General features: G+C 45.7%; 1 pseudogene; it reads left to right on the forward strand.

The window, feature by feature from the left end:
- The first annotated feature begins 14,858 nt into the window (after positions 1–14,858).
- LOC149346107 (fatty acid synthase-like) overlaps positions 14,859–27,801 on the forward strand; it is an 86,062-nt pseudogene continuing 73,119 nt past the window's right edge.

A 27,801-nucleotide genomic window follows, 5' to 3' on the forward strand; every position in this document is an offset into this window, starting at 1 on the left:
GAATGGCGTGACTTCGAATTGAGAAGCGGCTTTGTCGCTCTATGGTTGTACCTCCAGCATATATGGTTTTGATCGAAACGCAGCCGCAGGTGTAAAAGTTGCAGTTGTTCGTCCACTGGCGCCTCAAAGGTGAACTGTAACCCTGAGCCACTCTCCCTGAACGCTTTTAGAATGTCAATCATTTCAGCCGCAAAATGCCGGCGTTCTACAAAAACTATAAAGTTATCAACGTATCTGGCGGTTTTGTGGTGTAGACCAGACAATTTGGTTTGGAAATCTTTGTCAATGCATTAAGAAATGCCGCTCAAAACACAGACACAGTTGATCCGATACAAACTCCTGTTTCCTGCGCATAAAGCTTTCCTTCATACCCTATAAATGGGGAATGCAGTTAAGCCGTAGGAGTTCAAAGAAACTTCCCTCTGAAAGTTTTAAATTTGTTACGAACACCAGCCCGTCATTGTCCACCGTTATCCACCATTTTACTAATTTCGACAAACAGACATGCGGGGGACTGTAGTAAGGCCTGCGACGTCGATTCTGCAGCCTCCACAGCTGCTTAGGTTGTCTTCCTTTAGGAAGGTCACGAGGACATCGGAGTTAGGAATCCTGAGAGGGTTGCAAGAATTCAAGGAGGAAAGGTGCTCTTGTAGAAACTTTGACACGTGGTGTTGCCACGTGCTCCCTTCAGATACAATCGGCCCGAACGGCGAGTCTACCTCATGAGCCTTTGAACTGTAGAAGACTTCCAGATGCATCTTCTTGCACTGGCCAACCTGCGTGGGCACCCATTCGATGCGGAGGTCCCTGAGAACGGAGACAGCTTGGCCCATGACCGCGGTGTTTTTCAGCGGAGACAGGTCAAAGTTCTTCATAACCGCTGCTAGGGCTTTTTCGCGGAATTGGTATTCACAAAAGATGGTGATACAGTCTTCTTAGTCGGAAAGCAACACTCTCCGGTCCTTTGAACACATCCACTTTGTAATAGTGGCGACGGGACTACGTTTTCCTGCAATTCTCCTCGTGCTCTCTAGAATCTTCACGCACTCTGTAAGGCAACGGGACCTATCGCTTTCTTCAACCTTTCTTGCTATTGCCCTTGTCAAGGTTAGCTTTTCCGCCTCGTTTCGTCTTGGCTCGCTTGAGTACGCCTAGCTTGAGTGCGTTGCTAATGCCCTCGGGGATCTCGTGGTCAACTTGAACAAAACTTCTGTTTGGGCTAGATGGTGCATAGCTTATTTTTAAACGAATTCAAGCGCACAACAACACGCACACAAGAGAGGAAAGACACACGACAGGCGCTAACTTCATCTGATTTATTCGCAGGTAAGAGAGCAGATTATATACATAAATGGAGACATGCGCAGTAAAGAAACACATCGTCAGTTCACAATGCGTGCTCGAGATACCTGTACTCTGCGTGCAAAAGATTAACAGACGTGTCACTCACACAGTCATGCCCCCTCTTCCTGATGTGAAAGGCTTCTAATAGTTCACGTGCCGTCTTATCACCGCCTCTGCCAGCTATCTTTATCTCATTCAGCCGCGGCTCTTGTATCGGTAGCTAAGTCATCGTCCCGGAAGCCACGGGACATGCGCACACAGTCGGCTTCTGGGGAGAGGAGGTCGCCCTTCTTTCCAGTGGTGGCTATAAAACCAGCGCGCAATAAAGCACGAAGGCTCCTTTGCCCTGCAACCGTGTTGTCATGTTCTATCGACTGTGACAGCCGATACATGGTGTCAGAAGTGGGATGCCACCGACCAACAAGATGGAATTCCTAAAGCCACCGGAGCCGCTGCGTGTGACAGGGGACATCAGCAAGCACTGGGAGCTCTTTAAACAGAAGTTTGAGCTCTTCTTGACTGCATCGGAGCCAACCGAAAAACCTCGACCAGAGTCTGCGAAGGCCGCGCTGCTCTTGAGCATCGCAGGTGAGGAAGGCATCGCAATCTACAACACGTTTACCTTTGCGGATGGCGAGAACAAGCTCGACTATGCGACGGTGGTGAAAAAGTTTGAAGAATACTGTGCTGCCCAACGGAACGAAGTCCACGAGCGGTATATCTTCAGGAAACGGATGCAAGATTCCGGTGAGCCCTTTGAACATTTTTTGCGTGATTTGAAGACTCAAGCCCATTCATGCAATTTCGGCTCATTGACGGAGTCAATGATTAGAGACCAAATAGTTTTTGGCACCAGTGATAGCAAAGTACAAGAGAAGTTGCTCGCAGACAGCCAGCTCACCCTCAAAAAAGCAGAAGGAATCTGCAAAGCCGCTGAGAGCGCAGCTGAACACCAAAAGATATGGAATGAGCGCCAGCAGCAAACGGTGGACTTGGTGCGAAAGGAAAGCCCGTTTTTGGGTAAAGCGCAATCAAAGCAATTCAAGTGCAGAAAATGCGGCCGAACTCATGCGCCGCGAAGCTGCCCAGCGTTCGGACGTACATGCAGAAAGTGTCAAGCAAGGAACCATTTCGCGGTCTGCTGCAAGGCAAATAATCAGGTGGACGCACTGCAAGAATCCGAAGAAGACTTTAACGTACTCGACGTGTCGGTTAGCAGCGTCAGCAGTCGACGTGAATGGACCGTTGAAGTATGCATGAACAGTTTGCTGGTGAAGTTGAAAGTGGACACGGGATCCCAAGCTAACCTGTTGCCCTTCGGTCTTTACAGGAAGATGAATCCCAAGCCATCATTAATGCCGAGTAGTGTGATCCTGAGATCGTATGGCGGCGGCATTATCAAACATATGGGTGTCCTCAGAACTCAAGTGGAGCTGAATAACCGAAAGAGCGTTTGCAACTTTTTTGTAGTGCGCAAAGGAAATCAAGCAATCCTTGGTCTTGAAGCAAGCGAAGAACTGGGTCTTCTGCCGCGGGAAGTTCACAACGTAACAGTGAACAGTTCTGATAAAGTCATTCACGATTACCAACACCTGTTCAGCGGCACAGGCTGTGTTCGACGCGAATACCGCATGGCCCTGAGCGAAGGCGCCACACCTGTTGTCCAAACAGCGAGACGGGTACCGCTGGCTCTGCGAGAACCGCTTCGGCTAGAACTTGAACGCATGGAAAAGGCTGGGATCATCACAAAAGTCACAGAAGCCACAGACTGGGTGAGTCCTCTCGTTATCGTTCGCAAAAAAGACGGCAATATCCGAGTGTGCATGGACCCTAGAAAGATAAACGAATGCATTAAGCGAGAACACTACGAAATGCCAAGGCGAGAAAATATAGAATCCGAGCTAGCGGGCGCAACAGTGTTCTCCAGACTTGACGCAAACTCGGGGTTCCATCAGATCCCATTGCACGAAGAAACCTCCAGGATTTGTACTTTTGCAACACCGTTCGGTCGATATCGTTTTTTACGGATGCCTTTCGGTATTTCGTCGGCATCTGAAGTGTTTCAGAAAACACTAAATGAAGTTTTTGAATCTCTTCCCGGCGTGAAAGTGTACGTCGACGACATACTAGTCTGGGGCACTTCCCGGCAGGAGCACGACGTACGCCTTCGGTCAGCTCTGCAAGCAGCTGAGCAGGCCGGTCTCACATTTAATCGTGAGAAGTGCACAGTTGGCGTTCAAGAAATTGAGTTCTTGGGCGACGTTATCAGTGCAGAAGGTATAAAACCGAGCCCTTCACTAGTGAAAAGTATGTTGGAAATGCCCGCCCCCTCTGACAAATCGGGAGTTCTGCGAATGCTGGGGGTCGCAAACTACTTTGCAAAATTTTTACCCACGCTGGCGGAAAGAACGACTCTTCTCAGGAGCCTAATCAGACAAGATGCAGTTTTTGAATGGACAGATAACCATGCGAGTGAATGGAAACTGCTATGCCATAGCATGAGCCAACAACCGCTCCTGTCAATGTTTGACCCCAAAAAACCAACAAAAGTGTCCTGTGATGCATCACAGAATGGGATTGCTGCAGCTTTAATGCAGTGTCATAGCGATTCCTGGAAACCCGTGGCTTATGCTTCCAAAGTGCTCACTGACGCGCAGCAGCGGTACTCTCAAATAGAGAAGGAAGCACTGGCTATCGTATACGGGTGCGAAAAGTTTCACCACTTCGTCTACGGCCAGCAGGTTATTGTGGAAACAGACCACCGCCCATTAGTTGCCATCCACAAAAAAGCAGTTGGCGATATGCCGCCAAGGCTGCAGCGGTTTTTTCTTAGGCTGATGCGTTATGAGATCACAATATTCTTCGTTCCAGGAAAAAAACTTCTGCTCGCCGACATGCTATCAAGGGCCCCCGCCGAGGACGATAAGAGCATCCAGAGCGATGACGTAGAAGTTCATGCCGTAAGTGTGGTTTGCTCACTTGTCAGCGACGACACGTGGAAGCGACTGGCCGTAGAGACGAGGAACGATCCTTATCTGAGCTCCGTTCTAAAATGCCTAAGTAATGGTATTCCTATCGAAGGGCCGCTGAAGTCAAGCGAGGGCGAACTGTCCGAAGTTAGAGGCGTCCTGCTAAAAGGCTGCAAGGTTATAATACCAACTACTTTACAACGGGAAATGTTAGAAAAAATACATCATGGTCATATGGGCATTAATAAGAACAAACTCAGGGCACGGCGTCTAGTTTTCTGGCCTGGAATGAACTCGGACATTGAGGCGTTTGTCAAGAAGTGTAGCGTATGTATGCAGTACGCCTACAGCCAACCAAGAGAGCCATTGAAAATGCGTCCTGTGCCTGAAAAGCCCTGGTACCGAGTGGGCATCGACATCTTCCAGTATGGTAGGAAATCCTACTTGTGTTTATACGATGCGTTGTCAAACTTCCCCGAAGTAGAACTGCTTAACGACTTGTCAGCGAGGAGCGTCATAGAGTCAACTAGCTCCATTTTTGCACGATACGGCATACCAATGGAGGTATGCACAGACAATGGTCCGCAGTTCGCATGTAACGACTTCGCTGCCTTTGCAAAGCGATATGATTTCAAACACACCACCTCGAGTCCACGATTCCCTCAATCAAATGGTCTCGCGGAGAAGGGTGTGCAAATTGTAAAGCGCATCCTAAAGAAAACCACCGAACTTAAACAAGATTTTTGGTTGGGACTTCTTGCTTACAGGACCACACCTTTAGAGTGCGGTCGAACCCCTGCAGAGATCCTCCAAGGCCGCGAGCTTCGCACCACATTGCCGGACTTGCGCTGTAGTGCCAACTACCAGGTGTACAAACATCGCCAGACCGAAAGCCTCAAGCGGCCGTTGGCTCCACTGCAGAAAGGTGACGTCGTTCGGGTGAGGCAGAACACGTGGTCACCGAAAGCTCGGATCTTGCGTCAGTCCAGGTTTCCCAGGTCGTACGACGTACTCACCGAAGGTGGAAGAGTTCTGCGACGCAACCGGCGGCACCTGCTACCGACCAGTGAACCCTTTGAGCGGGAGCTGCCGGACTTCGTCGACGACGAAAACAGCTCGGACAATTCGGCAACCTCGGCCCGCACTGGTCCACCGCAGTCGCGTACTATCATGCCACAGCTCGGCACAGCGCCTCCAACGCAGGATCCCCCGCGCACTGCCTCGCCAGCACCAGCACTAAGGAGATCAACAAGACAAATAGCACCACCTCGGCGGCTCTCGTACAACAAGGACTTTGTACAGGTGCCCTAAATTTCCAATGCAAGTGAAGTCAACAAGGCGTCTGTGCGAGGGCCATACACCATTCAGATTTGTTTGTAACAGAGTTTTCTTCTCTTTTCTCTTTTCCTCTTCTTTCTTTTTTTTTCCAAACGAAGGAGGATGTATCGGTAGCTAAGTCATCGTCCCGGAAGCCACGGGACATGCGCACACAGTCGGCTTCTGGGGAGAGGAGGTCGCCCTTCTTTCCAGTGGTGGCTATAAAACCAGCGCGCAATAAAGCACGAAGGCGTACTCCTTTGCCCTGCAACCGTGTTGTCATGTTCTATCGACTGTGACAGCCGATACAGCTCTCACGCTCTGCAGTTTGCACAATGCTCGTGGTCAACATAAGTGAAAACGTTGCCTTCGTGGAAGCCGCTCCTTTTCTTCTTGGTCGGTAGTCGCGCGCAACCATTGTTCGAAATGAACTCGTTAAGGCACACCAACTACGGTAGGCATCTTTTGCTTGCCGTGGGCGACATCACACTAAACCTTGAGGCAGTTTTTGGAGAGACGTACTCGTCGCCACGATTCGGAGGCCAGGATCCGGCACAGCCTTCTGCTGTGTCCTGCGGAGGGCTCGAGGAAAGCAAAGGCAGCCACGAATTCCTGAGGGGTTGATCCAATTCTCGCATGCCATGATGCCTTAATTGCTTGTCATACACAAATGGCTATGAGCGGCATGAACACCGTAGGGTTGTGTAATGGAAGGATAGGGCAGAGAAAAGAACCCGTTGCATAAGAAATATGGCAAACTGTTTTTTTTTTGTGTGCGTTTGTAATAAGGAGGTTGCATTTCTCGATAGTGCTTCAGAGAGCGGGGTGTACACAGTTTTGCGTGACGTCCTGCTGCTGTGTTTTAAGGTTTTTTGATTTCATGCCTTTTTATGTGTTCCAATATATTTATTTATTTATTTATTTAGTTACCCTCAGGCCCGTTAGGCGTAACATACAAGTACGAGATTTAAAAAGTTTAAAAAAATAAAACCTTTAGTTGCGAGTCAGAGCTCGTCCTGTGTTTTCCTTTCTCTGGTCCGTCGTCTTCTACACTGTTTTATTATGAATCCATACCAAGTAGCCCAGGTCAGCGTTCTGTTTTATCCATAGTATATTTGCATAGTGCAGCCTGTGCCCTTCTCGGCGCAAAGCGCCTACCGCACAACTTAAGCGCCCGCCCTGCTTGCATTCTATTACAGCAAGGGTAAATTAGGACGACATTAATGACCCCGGAACTGTTACGATACAGCGACTACCTTGTGCATTTTTGAACCTCGGTAGGGGCAAAGCAGTACAAGAGACTCTCACCAGTGGTTTTTGTCACCAACTTTCTTTGACGGTTTCTCAGGGGACTGTTTACCAACTTATTCCTTGATTTTATTGACTTTTCTTTTTTCGCACCAACATCAAGCCCTGCCAATCACTCAGTGGCTCTCGGTGCTTCTGATCGCGGCACCCTGCTCACTGGCACTTATTTTAAAAATGTTAGCGATTTATAGTCCAGTGGGGTCTCGAGCAGGCATTGGTGGCTCAACGATACTTCGCGGTTTCAAATGGATGGTAAAAGAAAATCTGGATTTTCTTTGAATCGCCGTTATGGTATTGAGAATGTGTGATTATCTTAAGCTTGTCTTGGTTTCACGTATTCATGCTCGGGTGGCGTTGGTTTTAGGCTTTATGCGCTCACGCCAGTCACCATCCGCGCAGGCTTGAGGTAGGCGTTGCATCACACGTTTCGCACGGCATACTTGTGTAGTGCCTTTGTGCATCGGTTCTCTAGCGAAGCCTATAAATTCAGAGTTGTAGATTGTACATATTCGAGTAGGTGACAGTTGCAAATACTGAGTAAGAGAGATAGGACAGCTGTGTTCGCTGACAGTAGTGTATAAAGTTTGCTTCACGAGAAAGGACTTGTTGGGGAATCGCATAAGTGGTTTGGTTTATGGGGTTTAACGTCCCAAAGCGACTGAGGCTATGAGAGACGCCGTAGTGAAGGGCTCCGGAAATTTCGACCACCTGGGGTTCTTTAACGTGCACTGACATCGCACAGTACACGGGCCTCTAGAATTTCTCCTCCAAAGAAATTCCAGCCGCCGCGGCCGGGATCGAACCCACGTCTTTTGGGACAGCAGCCGAGCACCATAGCCACTGAGCCACCGCGGCGGCGGAATCGCATAAGTGGCAGTCGGATTAGATTTCAGCTAGTTTTGACACTTTAACGACTCCATTGCCGCAGCACTCCAGCGGTTCCGGTGTCCATGGCATGGGGCGACGCACTCCCCTCCTTAGTCTGAAAGCGCGAGCTTGCACCATAGCATGCGTCGCGGTTGTCGCCTACTTCGCGGCGCTTCACTGGCGCATAAGCTGCGTCTGCTGCGCAGATAGTGGGCAAATCATTTCGTTTCGCGGCAGTGTTAAAAGATGGCGCTTTGGTGTTTTTATTTCTGTAAAGAGTATAGCGAAAGGAGGAAAGTGCACACAAATCTGTGTTTGCGCCGGACGCTCGCTTGGTTTCCATGTCCAAAAATCGAGTCTGCGGAATGCATAGCGGCGCGCCTGAGTTGTCGAGAGGCCCCAGCCATTCGCGGTGACGAATTAGACGCTAGGCGCGCCTACGAGAGGACCCTACATTTCGTGCCTGCGAAGCAGAACTAGCTGTGGTCAAATTTTGTATTAGGGAGTATCGTAATTCTCCTTTGAATTTTTTACTTATCACTGCTGTTCACCTTATTAATTGAAAGGCGTGTAGCTTACCGTCAGTAATATACATATAAGTTTTTAGAATTTCGAGAACACAATTTCTCTCGGCTCTGTGGCATGACAAGTTTTGTCTTTATCGCGCCCACTCGGAAAGCACACATGTTTAAAACTGTAAAGCCGTGATCAGTTCTCTCGGCTGCTCACTCAGGCAGCAATTCCATGACCACGTTCCAAAATTACGAAACCACTCAAAGACCTCAAGACAGTGTCCAATGGGGGCAAACAGGAAATCAAATTGACCACTTAGTCGCCGGTCAAGCCGCGCGGCCACCGCCTTGCGAGCGGCGTGCATGTATAATTATAATTTGGGTGGTATGTATAATTTGGGCGGGTATGTATAACACGAGATCAAAGTTCAGGCGCACAACCAGCGGCAGGAACACTGACACAGGTGACACAGGAACACTGTGTCCCCTTAACACGGATATCTGTGTACACAAGCTGTCTATTGCACTGTATTAGAAGCAATTACAATACTTGGCCTTGCACTGATTATTTTGCTGGCTGCGCACGCGTGCTTTCAGGCCACTACTTACTACATATTCCGCTATGCGGTTGATAATAAATTGTGGCAAGTTAACGCTAGTGCGTCACTTGTCTTTCATCAACGTATTTACCTGCTTGTGCTCTTAAAGTTGGATGTCGTGTTCTAACCGCTTGTTTCTAATGCTCTTTCTTTAGTTCCTCCTCTTCATTGCCTCTCATCCGCTAGTTATCCGTTTCGAAATGACAACGCCAGCGGCGCGCTTTTTATCTGCAAAACAAGCGGCTAATGCAGGCCTGCATATTTACGCTTGAAGTCTAGAGGCTGCCTGATCCCTACGCTACTCTAATTGGCGCCATTTTTGAAGCCGCTCGGTGTTATGCTATGAATTTCGGCTTCCATCCACGTGCAAACCGGAGGTTATCGACACGATACTCCTTCCAGGTTTTATGCCACTATCGAAGATGGCGATTTCACGATTACGGTGGCCGAAATTAAGAGAATAATAATAATAATAATAATTCTTTATTGCGCCAAATATTTAAAAAAATGTACAGAAATCCGGCCTGCCAAAGCCTCATAGGGCTTGAGCGGCAGAGCCCGACAGGCAGCGGAACCGCGCAGACATACACACAGGCAAAAAAAAACACATTCAAAATAACGGACATCAAATTAGTATGACGGTGAGAACAAAATAGACACAAGACTCATGTTACATGAAGGAAAAAAAAAACCTCATCAGATTAAATCGCAAGAAAGAAAAACCAAAGTGGCATAACAATACCTCAGATCAGTGCAATAAATACAGCAGTAACCAATGACATCACAAGATTTACTTGACAGGTGGTAAAGCACATGCATGGTGTCGTAAACCCTCTAATTAATGTATCGCAGCATCTTTTTTATTTTGTATTTAGTTTTTGCCCGGCGAACACTTGGAGGTAACCTGTTAAAGTGAAAGGGAACGTAATAATCTCTTAAACGCCTTCCATATCTTGTAGACCGTCGGGGAATACAAAAAGGTTCCTTCGGTCGAAGAGACCGTGTGGGAACATACGGAATCTTATAGTCACTAAGCCAAAAATGTTTTAGGACGATCGTTTCCATCAAAAGGCGATCAAAATCAGGTAGACAAAATACCTTAAAGAGATCAGAATTGGAGGGAAGGCCTAAATCATAGCCGATATTTTTTAATAAAGATCGTAGGAGAGAATTAATCCTGCACTTCCAGCGAACTGCACAGTGACCATAAATCGTTATGCCATAGCGCAGTATGCTATAACCAAGGGCGTTTACGATAACTTTGCGTATTGAAAGCGGCATGTAGTACCTGATGTTGTAAAGCACACAGGAGACGGTTCGGAGCTTTTTACAAACGTGGGACAAGTGATCATTCCATGAAAGAGCACTGTCAAAGTATAATCCTAGGTATTTCACTGTATTTGTATAGCTCAAGGGTACACATTGACATTGGGAACAATCAGATCCGTGCAAGAAAAGGTGATGGTTTAAATCTACCTTCTTCATCGGGCTGTGAAAGCATATAAGGTTGTTTGAGAACCAGTCCATAGAAATTATTGCTGCAGCTTGAAGAGAAGAAATTGAGTCAGAGTAGTTCGGTGACTGGGTTACAAGTACAGTATCGTCAGCGTACTGGTACAGGCCTACAGGAACAAAGTTTGAAAGGTCATTCACGTAGACGTTAAATAACAGGGGACTAATTATAGAACCTTGCGGCACGCCAGCTTTAATTAACAAAGAAGCGCTCTTTGCCCGGCCAATGGAGATATATTGCGTTCTCTGCAGTAAAAAATTTTCCAAAAGCGAAAGAAACGCTCCACGGAAGCCTAACTTGGACAGTTTACACAATAACACACTGTGACACACGCTGTCAAAAGCCTTGCTGACATCCAGAAACAGTGCACACACCACTTGGTTACGTTCAAAAGATCGATTTAACATGTCAGAAAAATCCTCCAAAAGCATTTCCGTCCCTTTACCTTGTACAAAACCATATTGACACGGTGACAGGATTTTGTGCTTATCTAAAAAACTTGTCATTGTAAACAGCAGATGTTTTTCTAATATTTGAGTCAAACAGGGCAAGACTGAAATAGGACGATAATTCTCATACCTATTACGTGCACCACCTTTGTGAATTGGGGTAACTATAGCCGCTTTCATGTTCACCGGGATCATGCCGCTTGAGATAATGCTGTTGAACAGCGACAGCAACACGCCTTTAAGTATGTCGAACAAGGTTCGCAAATCATCAACTGAAACGCCATCTATTCCCACAGATCTATTGCGTTTAAGACCAAAAATAATTGAACAGAGGTCATCCTCACTTAGCAAAGGTAGGTGTGCAGATTCAACTGAGCTGTTCTTCAGAGTACAAAATAAGGGACTCTGTTGCGCACTGCCCGAAACTTGCGAGAAGAACCTGTTGAATTCATTAGCTATTTTTTTTTCAGAAAAAAACAGATATAATCGCCTGTTTCTCTACGACAAAGAAAATGCTTCGCAGGAGTGGCGAAGCACCAAAAAGCGTTTTGTACCAGTCGTCACTTCCTTCAAAACTTATAATCACGCGAAATCAGGCGTGATTTTCTAGAATAATATTCTGTCACAAAGATGCGTAAAAACATTTGCGATCAATGAATATGGCTGCCTGGAAGCTTTCTGTACAAATATGCACTCTAAAGGCACGGTCTGCGAAATAATTATTAGTTCGATCAGAGATCAGCAGGTACAAATGTCGTATGACATTAATGTCCTGGTCCAACAGCCGAGGCGCAAAAACGGCTTTAGTGATTGTGGTGCGTTTGTTTGTAAATGATCTGGACAATAAAAAGTGCAACTTCAGGTCCATGCACATTGTAATCAGTCGGAACTTCAGCGCAGGACGAGATTTTTGGTTCGCTTTGTTCGACTCGCCTTTTCGTGGTGCGTTTTTGGCCTTGTTCTCGTTTTCCTTTTATGACCGATTTTTTTATTACAAAGTTTTAGTGGACGTTAAATTCATATAAAGATTTAACAGTGGCTGAGGGTCAGTAGCACGAAAGCCGCAGCTGCCTCTGCATCAACAGGATGCAGGTATGTGGCGCTACGATAAAAGGTTATACTTTCAGGCTACGTGCGTATCCTGTCGAAATGTTCATATGACGAGCATTTCTCCACGCGCACGCGTATTGGCTGCTTTGTGATATGGCTTCCTTGCAGCACAGTGGGTTCCAGTGCGGTACTTAAGCTTGGCACTCTGCATCTTAGAGCTTCGATCACTGCCGGTCGTGACTGCAAAGCTTTGGCGTTCTGAACTGAGTTCATCCGAGAAAAATGGTCAGAATTTTTGTTACATTTTACTTATTTGACTCATCTGCTTGCTACTTTTATCTTAAGGAAGACAGGGCACATTCAGCTAAAACACTCAGATCATTCGAAAGAAATTTGATTCTGTTCTTGTTTTCGGAAAAAAAAAAGTGCGAGTAAAAGATGTGATATTGGGAGGTAGCTGTATCGCGGAAGTCATGTGAAGGCTTTAAATTGCACAAAAAATGCTGCATGTAAAATAATGGCGTTCGCGGCACTTATTGCATTAGTCTACCTGAAACATTTTCTTCTCCGTACAATGCAAGATATCATTGCGGAGAGCATGATCGCCATAGCTGGCAAAAGAGCCGCATGCAAAATCGCACAGCGCTGCGCTTTGTGTGGAGATATCGGGATAAGCGCAAGGGCATGGTATTGCAGAAATATGTCAGAAAACTGTTCTCCTTTATTAAATACAGTCAGAGAAAAAATTTAAAAAGCTGTACATTGCCTGAAACAAGAAAATCACAAGACACCGCCGCAGATCTTTGATGAGAGAAGGAAAGGCGCATTGCCTCTCTGAGTACGGACATTATAACAGCGTCGTTAGGGAGGGTGTGAAGGAGAAAATACAACACCGAGAAAGAGGAGCCGCTGCGGAGGGATTCATAAAAATAAGGGCATGTTTCATAACATTGCGTGGCATACGGGCGTTCTAGACTTCTGCCACCATCCAAATGCGGCTGCCGCAAGAGATTCGATCTTCCGACCTACGTTTCAACAGCTTAGTAGAGTGGTCACTGATTCTGCTCTCTTACTAGTAAGCGTGGTGCATTGCACTCAACAGAGCGGTAAACAAAAATTTTGCTCTATGAGCCTTTCTATTGGTGCCGCCTCGGTGGCTCAGCGGTTATGGTGCTTGGCTGCTGACCCAAAAGACGCGGGTTCGATCCCGGCCGCGGCGGCTAGAATTTCTTTGGAGGAGAAATTTTAGAGGCCCGTGTACTGTGCGATGTCAGTGCACGTTAAAGAACCCCAGGTGGTCGAAATTTCCGGAGCCCTTCACTACGGCGTCTCTCATAGCCTCAGTAGCTTTGGGACGTTAAACCCCATAAACCAAACCAAACCTTTCTATTGGTGTTATACCGGGTGTTTCACCTTAGATCTCCTGGAATTATAATTTATACGCTTCTTGAGCTACACGAGCGCTTTTTTCGCCATAACATTGTCAGCGCTGTAGAGCATCAGGATACAGCTAAGACGTACTAAGTGATAGGCTGGTGAACTAATAATGAACAGTCAACTTTTTAACTATCACTCTTAGTCTTCTTATTTATTGGGAGAAATGTAGCCTACCGCAATATCCGTTACAGCTTTTAGAATTTAGAAAATGCAGTTACCATTAGTACTGTAGCCGAACAAACTATGCCTATATTCCGCCAAAATAAGCCCACTGTCGAAAAGCTGGCGGGCAATGCAACGCCTCTAGCGCACGTAACTAGTCTACAGAGATAAAATGTGTTGGGCTACATGTCGCAGGGTAGCTGGGTTTTAAAATTTCTAGAATCTGACATGGATAATACATGCGGTTGACTGCACGCCTTTTTGTAAAGGAGGAGACGAACAGTAATAGTAAAAAGTTGAGATTTGCTCTTTTTTTCAGTTCGTGATCACTTGTAGCGACCATTACACGCATTTAGCTACAGCGTGTTTGTCTGTTTGTGCGTTCGTCTTTGCGTCTGTGAGTCTCAAGCCAGTTTTATGGCAGGCCGCTCACCATCTCGCCCGGTAGTGGGCTACCTGCTCACCGTGTCAGGCGGCAGGCCATTTAATCGTGAGATGCTGCTCGGCAAGAGCAACCTCGGTCACAACCCAACAAAAGCAACCTACGTCCGACAGACCTCCAGCATAGGAAAAGCACTGGAGAAAGTGACATCATCTTAATCGACAAGAAAAGAGGGGACATGAACTTGGAAAATTACGGACCGATCAGGTTACTGTCCATTGCCTATAATACCTTTGAAAAGGCTATCGCTAATAGTCAGCAAATCCATTGACATAAATCAATGAAATGTTAAAATTGGTTTGTGGTGAAAGGAAATGGCGCAGTATGTCTGAAATCTCGGTGGACACCTGAACCGCGCCGTAAGGGAAGGGATAAAAGAGGGAGTGAGAGAAGAAAGGAAGAAAGAGGTGCCGTACTGCTAGCAGGTAGTTATCATTGGGCCGATTGTGCGGTATTTGTGAAGAATATGCCGCTCGGCACTGTGTCTACTATACCATTGAGTGGGACTTGTTTTGCACCGGAAATTATCTAAATCTGTCTGAGCTAAATACCACTTTCGCCCTCATTACTGAAGTGTTTTGGACTTCCCTGGTTTCTTCACAGTTTTACTACGCAGGTTAAGGGCAAACTACTTTGAGTATGTACATACATATTTTGACAAAGACTAGCTTTGCGCTGTCCTCATTTAGACCAGGCTATCCTTTTGGGCTTGTGAGGTAACGAACTGTTCCAACTTGGATTCATGCTGTGAATTAATAGTTTAAAAGTGATGGTAGATGTCGCGGTTAAATGCTGCTATCGCTACGTTCTCCACATGCGGTTCACTTGTTCAATTACGGGCGAAAAATGGTGCCAGCGCGACCGTATTTGCGCTTGTTCTCTTCAGGCGATGGCACATCAGGCGATCGCACAAGAAGACATTGTCATTTCGGGCTTCTCTGCCTACTTTCCGCAAGCTGACCACCTCGCCGAATTCAAGGAGAAGCTATACGCGGGCATCGATATGGTTACCGAGGACGACACGCGGTGGCCACCAGGTGTGTTCAGAAGTTCACGATAAGTCTCGCTCAGCCAAGCTTATAAGCTCGTTACTAGATGAAACATCGAAGAGACATGAAATGCCAATGTATAATGATTAATTACAGACGTCTTAAAATGCCTTAATATCACACTGCGCATTTTGATTTCTCAATAAAAATCAATGCTATGTCATTCTGTGCCTCAGAAGATATTCATGGGCTAAAAAGGAGTACATATTGCCGAGGAAACTGGATTTAAAATTGGACACACTTTTTCTGGCATTCCATTTTAACTTCCCACAGCAAGTGCTAAGAAACTCCACGAACACCAAGGGTAAGTGAACGGAAGTTTGGCGTTGCCTCAAATATTAGGAATTTCAAACAAAAATAGCGCAGGAACAGAACAGAGACAAACAAGGACACACACGAGCGCTAACTTCCAACAATTTTTTGTGCACCGCAGGGCGGTAAATATGCACGACGTGGCGATACATTGCGCAGGCGCAGGAGGACCAACAATTTCGATAGTTTCTCAGATAGTTTGTTTCGAGATAGTCTAACAGGTGGTTTCGCGATGCACAAGCCCCCTAGGCTATCTATGGCTTCTGCTTCAATAATTTCACGGGTAAGTTTGCAAGTGTTCTTGGTGATGACATCGAATACTTCATAGATAGGTACGCAATCTTCACAGTTTCTGCACTGTACATCAAGAAAACTACCTCTTTTTTCTTTTACACTGTAACGATGCTCGCGATGACCTTCGTTCAGGCACCTTCCACTCTGACCTTTATATTTCTTTCCGCATGGCAATGGTATGTTGTACACAATTTATTCCATACATTCAGTGAACTTTGTTTGTATGGAATAAATTGTGTAGAGCATACCACTGACATGCGCAAAGAAATATACAGGTGAGAGTGGAAGGTTCCTGAACGAACGTCTTCGCGAGCATCGTTGCAGTGTAAAAGAAGAAAGAGGTGGTTATCTTGATGTGCACTGCAGCAACTGTGAAGATTGCTTACCTATCTATGAAGCATGTAGTGTCATCACCATGATCCCTAGAAAACTTAACCGTGAAATCATTGAAGCAGAAGCCATAGATAGCCTAGGTGACTTGTGCATCGCGAAACCGTCTGTTGGATTATCTCCTAAGGCACTAAATTATCTGAGAAACTATTGAAATTGTTTGTCCTCCTGTGCCTGCACAATGTATCGACACGTCGTGTATATTTACCGCCCTGCGGTTCATAATAAACTTTTGGAAGTTAGCGCTTGTGTGAGTCCTTGCTTGTCCCTGTTCTGTTCTTGCGCTATTTTTGTTTGACATGTGGCAGCCGAAACTGCTATTTTATTAGCAATTTCATTGACAATAATGAAGTTTTCTTATGAAAACAGGAGGTAGGGCCGAAACCTGTGTAGTATTTTTTGGTTTTGCCACTATATAAAGTGATTCATTTAAACTGCTTGAAAATTGCGACGGGTTTCTGGAAGAGCACTGTAATAGATCGCGCTCGCTTCTTACAGCAGAAGAACTCCTTACAAAGTACAAAAGAGAAGGGGCGGCGCATAGTTATAGAAACCTTCACATTGGTGCTGGTGATAAATATATAAGCAAGCTTTCTATATTCATGTCGTCTGAATATTAAACTTTTTGAAAGGCGTCGTTTAGGGCTCCACCATGACACAAGTTATTGTAGCAATTGTTTCTCATTTGACCACATAGTTTGTTTCGCATTTGAGCATATCATTTTTTTTGCCACTCCTTCTCACTTCTAACGACGACTTGGAGTCTAGTGGCTTTAAATTTTTTTTTTTACTTTTTAATTTCTTAAGGTTTATGGAACACGTCTTTTACCTTGGTGTATTCATATACTTGTTCAATTTTTAAGTTATTTCTCTTGATTGACTTTAACAGTAATTTGTGCCTCATCATTTTTTTTCACCTTTCTCGGCTCTAGTTGTCTTCGGGGGATGCAAAGCATTGTGCTTTGTTTTTGCCATAGGTAATGCTTCCCGGTAGCGTTGTTACTTGCAGGAGTGGAAGAGTAGGTTGATGCGCAATTATTTGATGGCGTACGTTTTTGCCATTTTTTCATGTTTAGAGCAAGAGGCACGCATTTTACTCAATCTATAGAGCAGCGACACTGATCCTTCATGATGCATTATGTGCTTTTTTTAGCAAGATGGGGCGGGCCTGCAGTTGCTCTGGCTGCATTTTTTTTTTCATTGTTCTTATTTGTTCATTTTTATAGTCGTGTGGTCTTGCATTAGTACATAGTTTAGTGGAACGAAACGCTATTGGTTAGATTGTTTTGCGAGAGGCGCGTGCTATAAAATTTCCTCGTGTAGTTTTATCAAATAACGATCGAGATATTCGATTGCGGGCGTTGTACGTGCTCTTTAGTTCGTTCGAATCTTTTTCGGTATAGCTGAAACCCAGTAGCGAAATGAACGAACTAACCTTCCATGTTTTATTTCTTGTAGCAGTTATGTTTTAGTGAAAATAGCGCATTTTCGACCAGGTAATCAGGCGACGTAGGCCAACTGAAATTCGTCCCTAGTGCGATTTCAGACGTTTCTTCGTGGTAATCCCGTTACATGAAGGATAAACGGTTGTGCAAAAGACAATATCAGCGGTCACGCAAAAGACGCAAACCCATAATAAACGCCGTAAGTCCGGCGTCACCTTTCATCCCGCCTATTTATTTTTGTAAAAAATGGAGCAGTATACGTCACTCAGCATACAGTCCCATAAAACAGACAACTGACGGAAGGTGGTGAACCGCCATTGATAACCGCCAGACAACATTGCGCTCTTCTGTCCCCAGTACCCATTAGACTAGACTTTGCAGCGCGTCCGGTACACTTGACCAGTGCTACCATGTTCTCCAGAAAGCACACTTGTCTACCCACGTGTCCCTCAGTAGCTAGCTACACGGTGGGGAACGTTGTCAATGGGCAGGAGCTCTTCATTGTAGTTTTCGCAATGACATATGGCACGTACACCGCAGGTCGCAGTATAGGTTCCTTACATGCTTCTCATTGTAAGAGTCGCAGCGTAGTGTATGATAAGGACTGCTTCGAGTTAATTGAGGGGTTTACGTCGGTGTCATGCACAGCAGCAAGCGGGCATACTCCCCCATCATACAGCACTCTATCAAGGCTAGAAGAGTGTGAGTAGATATTACCGGACTACTAATATTCCGGTTTTTTGGAAGCGTCCAGTTCTATTGCATACAGGAAGCGCCGGTATAAATGAGGCAGCCTTTCATGCCAGCGCTTTAGATCAGCTCGCTTTCTCTTGCAGGACACAGCGGACTGCCCAGGCGGCATGGCAAGATCCGGAACCTGTCTTGATTCGACGCCTTGTTCTTTAAAACGCCCCCGAGGCTGGCGCATTTGATGGACCCACAGATCAGGCTTCTGTTGGAGACCTCGTACGAGGCCATCGTGGACGCCGGCTACGACCCGGCCACGTTCAGCGGCCGAAGCGTGGGCGTTTTCGTGGCGTCCAGCACTTCCGACACGTTCACCGCTTTCAGAGTGGACGCAACGAAAGCGGACGGCTATGCCATGCTGGGAAACTGCCAGGCCATGCTTTCCAACCGCATCTCGTATTGTCTCGACTTCCAAGGTGCGCATGACGATTAGCGCTTAGCTATAGTTGCTAGCGTAGGATGCAATCCCGGCGACACCTGTTAATGAATTAACAGATTATCATGAGGCGACGCATAGCTTCCTTAGAAATGCAGTCTAAGGTGATCAATGAACCGGAGTGCCCCACTGGGAGATCTCTTGCAAACTCCCAAGAATGTGGGAAGGAAAAAGATAAGAAAGGAAAAAATTAATACAGCTTTGGGACGATGTGCACTGCAAAAGTAAAGTTCACAACTTCTTTATCTTCCTTCCTCGCAGCAGAGGTGCCCCGCCAGAGACGGTTTGTTTAACTGGAAGACTGAAGCGTTATCTTCGCACCAGGGGTGCCCCGTCAGAGATGGTCTTACGATAAGTTACGATGCAGGGATAAGGCGAATACTTGAATTTTATGTACAGAAATTTGCATTACATACACGTTTCGGCACTAGAGACAAATTACGCAGCAAAAGATACAAATTAACAAAAAGGTGGGACTTGGCTAAGATTAGGGGAGGCCCCTACAAGGCATAGCCGAAGATGCATAGCACCTGACCTTAGCCCAAAACCCTTTTTCCAGCTCCGGGGCCCAGTTTTAAAGCCCTAGAAGCCCGGCCCACATTTGGTAGCTTCCAATCATGCTACACTCTTCATATGATTGGCTCATTGAGGGCATGTCCAGCCCTCCAGCTTCCGTAGGGCAAAACACCCTCTCCATTGCAAAATAAAAGTAAAAACAAACACAAATACACAGTCGTGCCCGCACGTGCGAGGTAAAACATCCTTTCCTTCGCAAAAATAAAAGTAAAAACAAACACAAATATACACTTGTGCGAGCACGTGCCATCAGTTTCCCCCGATGACCCCCGACTTTGGCGTCGTCTCGGAATAAGGGATTATCGGGCTTAAACGGGCAGTTACCACTGTAACTGCCACTGCAAACTTGGACCTGCGTTCCAAGGCGCCTTCCCAAGGCTGTTTAGTCGGCGCCTCACCGACATCCGCTCAGTAGCGTCACCCAGCTCAGGCCTTAGCTGTTCCCGGCTAGCCGCGCTGTCGCCAGCTATTCGTCATTTTTATTTCCCCCCCTCGTCAACGGCGCCCTGGCACCGTCCCATCCGGCAGTGCTTAATCTGCAGAAGGTCCGCAGACTCTTCAAACCAGACGTTCGTCGCGAGTTTGTGTCGCATATCTGGTGTCCGCCGAAACAAGGGGGCGATCAGCGTGCGGCGGCTCTCACCACTCCCTGAATAGCCGGCGCGAATTTGCCCCAAAGGGCGACAGACGCCCGAGCGGCCCCGGTGCCTCCGCGCGTGTGCATCGTTCCAAGAAATGTCATTCTTCGCTTCGAGCGCACCCCACCGTCCCGTCCTGTCGCGTGGGAGGGGGTGTGGGGGGGGGGGGGGTCCATTGAAAACGGAAGCGGCGGGGTGCTGAGAAAGAATGACCGGTAGTAATGACCCTGCACGCACTACCGATCTCTTACAGCAGACATGCATAGAATAGTCAACGCGAAAGGCTCAATCAAACTTCTTAACGCCGTAACGTCTCAGACTGCTCCCCTGTCTCGCGGTCGTTTTGAAGGCACTATAACTGAAAGTCTATTGAATCAAAGGACACCTTATCGCTGCTTCACGGGGAGCTCCGATGACCGTCGAATAAATAATTTGTTGATTCGACGAAGCAGCGGGGAACTCGATTGAGATCTCGAGGACCTTCAAGCGGTGCTGGCGAGCACTCGCCTACGCACAGCGCTCGCAGCAACGCGCTTTGGAATAAAATCACAGGAGTATCAACTCTGAAAAATATGCAGTTTTAAAATATCCAACTTATCTGGCAGAAAAAAAAGGAAGCCTGGGCTACAACACACTGCAACAAGCTTCAAATTAGCATTGCCAGTGTTACAAAACCAACCAATTCTACCTTTCCCAAAAGTGCAAGATTGCCCTACAGGTCATCTAAAACGGAGAGATTATTTTGAGAGTGGTCTATATGACTGTCACAATAAACGTTTTGTTTTTAACCTTTCCAGAAACTTGTGAGCTGATTAATTAGTGGCGATGATGGTGCCACAGCACGGTGGTGCGAGGTGGTGCCATGTGTCGACGGTGACCGAGTTTATTGTTTAGCAGAGGCATGACTCCTTCAAGTTCAATAGAAATTCAGAATCTCGAATGCCCTCGACTAAATCAATAGCCTTTGAATGTGCCCGCATGGCATGGATAGAAGTTGTGTGGGGCTACTGTAGGTACTAGGCTACAGAGTTTGCTGAGACACCTATTAATATGGAACCCCTTACCGGTCATCATGACTGTGTCGTGAACACCGCCACAGCTTGTTGGCAAATATACATATATGCCCTACCGACATTTTATTTTCTATCAGGACTTACTTGCTGCAGTAGCTTCACGCGGCCTGCAAGAAGAGCCGTAAATTGTTCTATGGAATTGTTTATTTATTATTTATTTATTTATAAATACTGCGGTCTTGAACTACAAGACCATCGCAGGTGGGTACATGATTTGTGTAACACCAAAGGACAAAGAGAAGGAAATACAGCAGACAAGGCGTCACAGCAACGAAATTAGTACATCACACTGTACTGTATCAATTCACAACCTCAGAATATATATACTGCAGTCATAGAGCCAAGCATATAATTAAGTAAATCTAAACAAATTACTCATCAACCGAACATTCAAAATTTCTTCACTTGTTGCAGCAGCTCCTCAAAATGGGACAAATTATTCTCTTCGACTATATGACCAGATTTATTTATAAATAAATAAATCTCCTGGAACGTAAAGGGAAGTAAATCACTGATGAAGATGATAAAAGCTACGGCAGTACGGCGCTTAGCGGGCTTTAGTCCATCTCGTACGGTTTGGGTCTGTCCTTTCTGGCCACAGACGCAACTAGGGGGACTATCACTGCATGGCGAAGCCAAGCAGCAAGCTTTAGCTTCACTTGTCAGGATAAGGCTGTAATTGCGGCACCTACAGGCATTTTAACTGCAATATTTGCCACGCCGCGGTAGGGGCCTCAAGCTAACTCATTTTTCGAGCTCTTCCATTACATGAGCGCAAGGTAAACATTACCGCTATTTCTTAATGCTTAATGCCGTTAACGCAAGAAAGATGCACGCACCCAACGACCTCAGCCGAGGCGCTCCAGAATCCTCTAAAGAGGGTGGTGGTGGTGAAAACTTTTATTTTGTGAAAAAGAGTTTGGGAGCCACAGAGTGGCCCCGCTACATGGTCGGCGTCCCTAGTCCGGGACACCGCATGACGAGGCCCCGTCTCTCGCCCGTTTCACCAGACCTCTTTGGGACTCCAGTGTGGAGCAGTTGAGGAGGGCAGTCTCCCATGCCTCTCTGGAAGGGGTAGGGAAAGAGGGCACTCGGAGGCAGAGATGTGGGCTGAAATGCAACCCTGAATAATGGAGATGAATGAACTGGTTGCGGAAACAACACTTGGGCCCCGCTCTCTCCAAGGTCGTTTCACATTCACTAAGATAAAACGGCAACCTGGCGTCGCGTTCTACCGACTAGCTTTTCCAATTCATTGTTCTATATCCATTCATTGCTGACTACCACTTGTGAGGCACATGTAAACGCTCATGAAGCAATTTACTTCGTAAGCTCTAGTAGCGAACGCTGTAGCTGGAAAAAGAATGGGAGATGAGAAAAACCGTTGTAAACTTAGGCGCCTGAAAAAGAAATAAATTATTAAAAATATTAGCTGATTTATTATTGCTGTTTGCGCTCTTTGTCCCTTCGTGCCTTTTTTTTACACCGTTTCTGCATTGCATTTTCGCTTCCCTTATCGCCCACCCTGCTTGGACTTAGTCCGCAGTATATTTAAATAAATAAATAATGTGTTAGCAGCCAAACTTCCGCTATATCCGAAGTCAACACAATAATTTTGTTGCATTCGATGTACGTACACTGAAGTTCCTTATATCCGTTATTGTATAGTTATGTGCGTATCTCAAAGATATCAGACGAAACTTTGTAATATCCGAGGTTGTATACTTGTACCCGTTATATCCAAGAAACTAGACCGAAGTTCGTTATAATTCAGATTATCCCACGAAAGTTCGTTGTATCCCAGGTGGGATATTTACGTTCGGTATCATCTTCGACCTGATTACGACCACTGCATTGCAAATGCCTCGCCCATGTTTCTGCCTTGTGCCAGCTGCAGCCAACGTATTCCCGCGAACTTCTTAATCTCATCCTCCCACTTAGCTTTCTGCCGCCTCCTGCTATGTTTGTCTTCCCTTGGAATCTACTTCGTTGCCTTTAAGGGTCATCGGCGATTTTACTTTGGCATTGCATGCCCTGCCAATACCAATTTCTTCCTCTTGCTTCCGAATAGAATGGAATTAATCCGAGTTTGTTCCCTCACTCACTCGACCCTCGTCCTGCCTCCTAACGTTACACTTATCATTTTTCCTTGCACAGCTCGCACCATTGTCCTGAACTTAAGCTGAACTCTTTTCGTTGGCCTCCATGTTCGGTAAATCCCAGGTCAAAAGACTGAAGTTTCTTATTTCCGAGCTTAACAAACTAGAGTTGGTTATCCGAGGTTAACAAACGAAAGTTGGTTTTACCTGAGATGACGTGCCAAGGCTCATTATATCCGATGTTGTACAAATAGTTCGTTCGTAGCCACACCTCCCCGGCGTGGCAGGTTTTCTAATTCAATGTTTTTACCATTTTATCGCTCTTACCGCTTGTGACGTACCTGCAAACAGTTGTGAAATATTTCAACTCACATGCTCTAGAAGCAAAGACTGAAGGCAGCCAAAAGAATTGAAAATAAAAAAAACGTTATAATCCAGTGCCTGAGCAAGAAACGAATAAATAAAAACTCTTAGGCGATACTGCGTGGATTAAATTCATTTCTACTAAAAGACGGAGGTAGCCATTTCCGGTTATACAGACCCCTCAAATGATAACGCAGTAATACTTATTCTTCCTTTTCCCCTAATGCAGGCCCAAGCTTCACAGTGGACACGGCGTGCTCGTCAACGATGGTGGCCTTCAATGAAGCTGTAATGGCGCTCCGCTTGGGACAGTGCGAGGCCGCTATCGTCGGAGGAAGCAACATCACCCTGGACCCAATAGCGAGCTTCCTCGCCTATCAGATGGGCTTCCTGTCGCAGAAAGGGAAGTGCGCCGCCTTCGACGCCGACGGTGAGTTCGTGGATTGGCACGTTACGCTGCTGGAGATATACTGGTGTTTTTCTTTGCCTCCTGCTATCATGACGAGCTTTGAACGCTCAGCAATGGAGGGTGTGACAGTTTGTGATCACCGCCCGGTATACACACGTTTTAAGGGCGAGCTAACTCCAGAAGAGAAATAGAGAGGGGGGTCAGATGGGCGACTAGTTTCAGGAATAAAAAAGGGCAACGTGATATCTCATGACTAGTAATCTCTTCCTAACGATACCATTGTGCTGTGTTGTGTTGGGTTTAATGGCACATAGGCAACTAAGGCCATCATGCGCCAAGCACAAGGTATAATAATTTCTGTGCGATTTAATAAAAATGTGAAAGGTGATCAGTGGTGTAAAGGGCCTAAAAGTTTACCTACCTACTAATACCAGAGAAAAAGAGATTTAAGAATGGCTAAAGGTAAAAAGTTTAAAAAGGTCAGGTAGCCTCAGCGTCCATCCTTGGCTGGGCAAGAATGTCGAGGATCCCAACCAATCAAATAAAAACCTCAGCCTTTTTTCTCAAGAATGAGAAAGTGGCTGAGGGACATCACGTGAATCACTGGGTCTTGATTTATAGCTTGCTGAGACAACCTGCTTCTGTTAAAAATCTAAAAACACAGGACATATCGACGATTGCATTATCACCTATGAGTAACGCGGGATAAAAAGGAATGGAATGATTATAAAACAGTGAAAAACACTTTTTCCCCAGCTGTCTGAGTCTAGAGCATTGAAATAAAATATGATTTACCGTCAGTTCATCTCCACATGTACAAACTGGTTTCTCTTTTTTAGTGAGCAGAAAGTTGCGTGTGAGGTGTGTATGGCCTATACGGAGACGACGTATAACGACTTCCTTAAAACGTTCCTGGTGCACACGTGACTTTCATTCTCCTAAGACTGGCTTTACAGAGTGTAGTTTATTATTTATTTCGTTGTTCCAAACGGACTGCCATTTTTTTCGAGCTTTAAGATGTCCTGAGTTTACGCAATCTTTATACGGCATATTTACATTCTTAAATTGCTTGCCACTAGCTTGAGCAGCGCAGAAATGTGCTCTTTCATTGCCCTTTATGCCGACATGACTTGGTACCCATTATAGCATTATGTTTTGTCCTTGAGCGATGGGTGTTGTTATATTGTTTATGATGTCGCCAAGCAGCGGAGTGGTTGCATTTCTATGGTGAAGGGCTGTAACGACACTTAGCAAGTCAGTGTAAATAATACTGTTTGCGAGGTTCTTGTTTACTATTTTTTCTACGGCTACACAGATCGCGTAACATTCGGCATTGAAGACGGATGCACAGTGTGGAAGCCTTACTATTTTATTCCAATTACCTTGCACTACTGCGCTTCCGACGTAAGCATCAGTTTTTGAACCATCTGTATAAAAAGCAGTTAAAGTACTGTAGTTTTGCTGGAGTGCAAGGAATTCTTGTATTATATGTTCTTGTGGAATTTGCTTTTTACGGAACTGTGTAAGACTGAGATCGCAGATTGCAGGGAAGTTGTACCATGGCGGCAGTGGATCTCGCCTTCTAGGAATGCTTCGCAGTGTGTTTAGTGCACCGAAATTTTGGCACATCTCTTCAAATCGCAAAAGTAGTGGCCGGGTAGCTTGCGGTTTGTTATTAAACAGTGCTCTAGATGAACACTTTGTGGCGACTGGATAACATATATGCTTCTGCAGTGAACGGATCTTTAGAATGTACGAGCATGTGAGCATGGCTTTTCTGTCTGTAAGTGATGGTTCCTTGGCTTCTACATAGAGACTGGTTATGGGCGACGTTCTGTATGCACTTGTGGAGAGACGCAAACCTAAATTATGCACTGGATCCAGTCGTTTAAGGTACGATGGTCTCGCTGACCCATAAACTATACATCCATAATCTAAGGTAGAGCCTACTACAGTGCGGTAAATTTGTAAGAGACATGGCCTATTGGAGCCCCAGTGTTTTCGTGAGAGTATTTTTAGTATATTCAGGGATCGGGAAGTTTTCTTTTTAAGGGTGTTTATGTGTGGCAGGAATGTGATCTTTTTGTCAAATGTTATTCCTAAAAACTTGTGCTCGTCTTTTACTGGCAATGTGACCTCGTTAAGAAAAAGGCCAGGATCAGTGTGTAGTCCTCTTCTAAGCGAGAAGAGAACAGTTACTGACTTTTGTGTGGAAAACTTGAAACCATTTTTATCTGCCCATGTTGTTAGTTTATTTACTGTCAACTGTATTTCTCTTTCGCATGTTATTATGTTTGAGGATGTGCAGGCTATTTGGAGATCATCAACGTAGACTGAATACATGATGGACTTGGGGATTATTTTAGTTATGGAATTCATTTTTACAATAAATAAGGTCGTTCTTAATATACAACCTTGAGGTATCCCATTCTCCTGAATGAAGTTTCTTGAGAGGGTGGAGCCTAGTCGCACATGAAAAGAACGGTTAGAGAGGAAGTCATTAAGGCAGTTTAACATCCTACTGCGGATGCCTAGATCCCCTAGGTCGCGGAGGATTCCGAACCTCCACGTTGTATCATACGCTTTCTCCATATCGAAGAAGACTGCTAGACAGTCCTGTTTGTGTATAAAAGCTTCTCTGATTGTGCTTTCAAGGCGAACTAGATGGTCAGTTGTTGAGCATGTCTTTTTAAAGCCGCATCGATGGATGTCAAGAAGTTCACGGGATTCAAGGACAAAAGTTAGTCTGATTAGGAGGACACTTCCAAAATATTTAGCGAGACAGCTTGTAAGGGCTATTGGCCTATAGCCACTGGGGGAAGTTGGTGATTTTTCTGGCTTCAGGAACGGCACTTTGACGGCTCTTTTCCACTCTTTAGGTATTTTTCCTTCTATGAATATTTTGTTAAAGAAGTTCAAGAGTGCCTCTATAGCAGGTTTGGAAAGTTGTGCAAGCAATTCGTAGTGTATCTGGTCATGTCCTGGAGCAGTTTTTTTTCGGCAGACAGTACTGCATTGATTTCTTGGAGTATAATTAAATTGTTGTATTGTTGGTTTCCACCTCCACTTATCGGAAGTCTTTGCTTTTCGGCTATGTTTTTGTGTTTGAGAAATGACTGCGTATAGTGTGATGAACTGGAAACTGCAGCGAAGTGTTCCCCAAAAATGCCTCCTTATTCTCTTATGCTTGTTTGTGTGCTGGGTGCTGTCAAAAGAGGAGCTGTGAACGGTGAGAAGTTGCCGTTTAATTTCCAAAGCTGCTCCTACATTTTTTAGATGTAATTTGACTGTTTATAGAAGAGATGTAACGCTGCCATGATGCTTTCTCGGCACTGCGACGGACGTACTGGGCTTTGGCTCTTGCCTTTTTAAAATTCACGAAGTTCTCCTGCGTTGGCTACTGGCGAAATTTACCCCAAGCTCTATTTTGTAGTTTTTTTGCTTCTTTGCAGTCTTTTGTCCACCACATTTTGTGGCTCTGTCGCACCACTCCTGACGACTGAGGAATAGCTGTGTGTGCGGCATTTATTATACAATCCGTGAACTTGTCATTTATCTTATCGGTGGTGAGGTTTTCTAAATCTATATCTTCTAAAGTTGCTTTAGCTCTAAAAAGTGACCAGTCAGCGAGGTGAAGCTTCCAACGTCGCGGTTTTGTTGGGATGATTTGTGGTGCAGATGTTAAACTAATTCGTACTGGAAGGTGATCACTGCCGTATGGGTTGTTAATGAAATCCCATTTAAAATCGCTAAAAACAGATGGCGATGAGAAAGCCGGATCGAGGGAGCTCACCCCTCCCGAGCTTGGGCTTCTCCTGTATTTAAAAGGCAGATATTATTTGAGAGGATAAAACCTTCGATTATTTGGCCCCTCGAGTCACAGCGTTCGCTTCCCCAGAACGGTCAGTGAGCGTTAAAATCGCAACTACCAGGAATGGCTCCGGTAGTTCATTTATCAGGCCTTCTAAATCTTGGATTGTTAATGTTATGTGCGGGGGAAG

Source organism: Amblyomma mixtum, chromosome 4, assembly GCF_055824585.1.
Source record: "Amblyomma mixtum isolate Tamu chromosome 4, ASM5582458v1, whole genome shotgun sequence".
In the NCBI taxonomy this organism is placed as follows: domain Eukaryota; kingdom Metazoa; phylum Arthropoda; class Arachnida; order Ixodida; family Ixodidae; genus Amblyomma; species Amblyomma mixtum.